The following is a 3,986-nucleotide window of genomic DNA, read 5'->3' on the forward strand; positions in this document are numbered from 1 at the left end:
GTGTGTGTGTGTGTGTGTGTGTGTGTGTGTGTGTGGGTGTGTGTGTGCGTGCGCGCACATGCAGTTTGATCCTACTAAGTAGTGGCCGGTCAGCCAGTGCGTAGTGCGGTGGCCTGAACGTAGCAGGAGCTGTCCTCACTTTGACTCGTCTCTTTTCATTCTTTCATCTGCAAGTGTCCTTCACCTCAGGGGACAGCTGGAAGAAAGATGAAAGAGACAGGCTGAAAAGCGGCTAGGGGAAGGGGTGTTTGGTGGGGCATGGGACTTTACAAAGTAAAAGAAGTGAACTAGCAGGATTCTTTGGAGTGCTCAGAAAGGTGATTTGTGGCATACTTCATGCAATTGAGAATTTATAGAATTGCCCATGCTTGTATGTTCAGTGAATGTGGTAAATACAATGGTAATTGTGTAAAATATTACATGTATTTTAAAATTTCTTTTCACAAATAAATCATGGTTAAATATTTGTATTTTTACTTGCAAATTAGTCTAGGTTAGGTAAAACACCTTCACTAAAACTTCCAAATTGTTTAAGACAAGCTGAAGCAGTGAAAAACTAGTTGTAATGAACAAATCTGTTATAAATCTGTAATGTTTACAATGGACAACTTGGATTGTACTTTATATCATCTAAAAGTCTTTAATCAATCACCAAAAAACATCCATCCATTATCTGTACCCGCTTCTTCCTTTCAGCGTTTCGGGGGTCACTGGTGCCCATGTCCGGCAGTCACAGTGCAGGGGGCGGGGTACACCCTGGACAGGTCGCAAGTCCATCACACATTAAAACACCTAAAAACATTGATTATTTTATTCTAAAATCTACACGTGATTGAAATAAAATTAGGTAATGTGACATCAGCACAGGCTTGTGGTACATTAAAATAAAAAAGCAACTTTCAACTTTTTTTGTATTTTTCTCCAAATTCAAATAATAATCATTTAAAAATATATATGTCTGAAATAAATAATTGTCAAAAAAAAAGCTTCATTGTCTATCACAGTGTTTCCCAATTCTGCTCCTCAAGGCACACTGCCCTGCATGTTTTGGAAGTTTCCCTGCGTTAACGCACCTGATGCAGATGACAGCAGTTCAACAAAATCTTGTTAATCARCAATCAATTGAAATTATCTGTGTTGAAGCAGGGAAACATCTAAAACATGCAGGGCAGTGTACCTTGAGGACCAGGGTTGAAAAACACTGGTCTATCACATAGTTTTGTACATAAAGATTAACAAATTGTTAACATTTTTTATTATGGATATTTGAAGCAGTTCATTGAAATCAGAAGGAGAAAAAATACACAGAAGAAACTAATAAAAATACCCCAAAATTCCCAAACTTACATCATTGAATAATTGTGTTTAATTGGTGTTTTGGAGCCGATAAGCTCCTTTAATGGATTAGCAACCAACCCGTCCAATAACTCTTGAACATGGGCTCCCTGTGACAATTGTAATAATTCTTTTCTCCTGCTTCAATGTAGTTCATTCTTTGTTTTGCTTAACTCTTTTTTTTCCTAGAGATTTTCTCCAATTCATATTATATTACAAATGTGATTTTAAAAACATCCCTCCTGTCTACTTCCTGAACTTGTGGATTATGATTATCATTTCACTTTTTAGAAGAAAGAGTGGTTTTCTGTTTGTATTTTCAAAGTGAAATAATGTKTGGTCATGACATGTTGATCTTTGGTTTAACAAGAATAATCCCTGTATACCCTATAAAATACCCTTCACTGAGACCATTTTCTTGGATTCATCGTGATCATAAATCTACAGTCCCCAGGTCATCCAGTCCTATATATCTCCCTGAGTATTTACAACACTTTCTGCATCATGCTCTTTGTTCCTGCCTAGGTAGCTGTTTTCCACTAGATGAGCAATCTTTATGGACGTGCAGCCGCCATAACAGGCCCGATTTCARGCACTAGCATGAGTGGTGTAAGTCTTTGAATTGTCAAGCTTCCTGCTCAACAAATCATCCCTAACATATGATGTTTGGGGTGCAATTTTTATCCCTGTTTGACTGGCCAGCTACGAAGAGGTAATGAAATGTAGGGTTGGAAGAGGAAAACTGTTGGTGGGAAATGTATTTGCACTACTTGCCTGTGTGTTTTAGTTCACCTGATTCATCAACCCTGTGCTCACTTTCCATTTATTTGCTGTTTTTTGGACGTTGTTTAAGTTTGATTAAAAGAAAATAATCTCTATGAGGTGAGAAAAGAAAACATAAAAGAACAAGTATGATGGCAGGAGACAATGAGGGAATGGAATGTTCATGATTGAGGAACATTAAGTTGTCTAAATGAAAATCAATATTTTGAAAGTGCCAGCTGCTGAAAATACGTGTTCCAAGACAACAGCCTACAGAGTAGAAATTGAATAGAAGGAGAAGATTGCAGTATAATTTATTTTGTTTATTTGTTTGTGGGATGTGCTTAGAACACAATTGAGAATTGTTAACTTTCTGTACTAAYCTGATGCAATGTCAGGAATAAAAAAATAAATAAAATAAAACAAATTCAAAAAGATCCATTTCTCATAGTGGCCTAATTCATTCTCTAAGTTTAYGTCAATTATTGCCATTTTAGTAAATTAAAACATGGGGATAATACACCAAATAGCCTTAAATGGCTGGATTGCTGTTCCTGGTTATTTGAAAACTGCTAACCTGGACTGGGGATGTTGTTGGAAGGCAAAAGAAACACTTGGAGGACCTCATTAATCTGGTCACCATGTCCACCTTTGAGGAGGCAGAGGCTGGGAACTCATGAAGGGCGACTTCATTACCATGGCAGATGTTGCTGAGGTAGTTAAAAAGCTCCTCAGTGGCAGGGCGCCAAGACTGAACAAGATTTGCCCTGAGATCTTGAAGATTCTGATAGCTGTGGGGTTGCCATGGTTGACATGTCTCTTTAATTTTTCATGGAGGCTTGGTGYAAGAGGCCATAGTATACCCCCAGTCAAGATTTTACCAGTAGTTGAAGGGGCCCAGGCTGGCTTATACACTGAGTATACTGGGACCTAGGCCAATTTATTATCTCGGGCATACCTTGGCTTAGGCCATTTCAAACCCCTCAAGCCAGGTTATGGGTATGCATGGGTATATAGATAGGTATGTTCTGGCATGGAGGGATATAGTCACATTTGGTCTGCTACACCATGACAACACCCTTGCAGTGGCTAACTTGGAAAGTGGTCCCTAACAGGATAATGACAGACTGTGTTCCCACTMTTTAAGGACCATACTCATCATCCATCTTGGAAAAAAAAAAATCTAAGGTGCTGGAAAAACAATGTATTGGAATCTGGAAAAAGTTTTAAACATCTTGTCTTTTTAGTTTCAGCTACTTTTTTCAGTTTCATTTTTTTTTTCAGTTTCAAACTTTTTATTTTCAGTTTCAGACTTATGACCCTGATTTAGCGTGGGGGGCGGGGTTTCAGATGACAGGTGGTGCCGAATCATGATTGACAGCTCACCACGGGCTGTCAGTCCAATAAATGTCTGTTATTAGAGGTTATCAGTTCCAAAATGTCTGCAGACTGTCCTTCCTTTACCTCTTAGTAGGCTGGAAGGTTACAAGGACATAATGTTCCGTATAGACAATGATATATATGGAACGTCAGATTCTTGAACATTTAGAACATTTAGAACATGTGACTCTAAATCTCTGACTTTGCCACTTTATCACTGGTTTCTTAAACAACACAACTCGGACTATATTGCTATCTGGTCACTTTTATCACTGGATCTAACTGCACTACTCCAAATATATTGTCTGTTCTGATTACTGTATTGAACTGGTGTACATATGTTTTATATATTTTATTATAATTTTCCTTAATCCTTTGTTTTTTCTTCATTTGTTATATTTGATACGTATTGCTTCTTTACACTGAAGCAAATTCCTAGTCTGTGAATCCTGTTCATTGACAATGGCAATATAACATTCTGATTCTGATATACATACACACACGCATAT

General features: G+C 37.7%; 1 long non-coding RNA gene across 1 annotated transcript in view; it reads right to left on the bottom strand.

Moving 5' to 3' along the window:
- Positions 1-720, bottom strand: part of LOC106516677 (uncharacterized) — a 2,136-nt gene extending 1,416 nt beyond the window's left edge. Inside the window, exons 1-2 of the long non-coding RNA XR_001310122.1 lie at positions 680-720; positions 59-196 (exon numbers count right to left, since the gene is read on the bottom strand). This is a non-coding gene — a long non-coding RNA (uncharacterized LOC106516677). The remainder of the gene's footprint in view (positions 1-58; positions 197-679) is intronic.
- Between the last annotated feature and the right edge of the window lie 3,266 nt (positions 721-3,986).

This window comes from Austrofundulus limnaeus, unplaced genomic scaffold (genome assembly GCF_001266775.1).
Source record: "Austrofundulus limnaeus strain Quisiro unplaced genomic scaffold, Austrofundulus_limnaeus-1.0 Scaffold40, whole genome shotgun sequence".
Taxonomy (NCBI): Eukaryota; Metazoa; Chordata; class Actinopteri; order Cyprinodontiformes; family Rivulidae; genus Austrofundulus; species Austrofundulus limnaeus.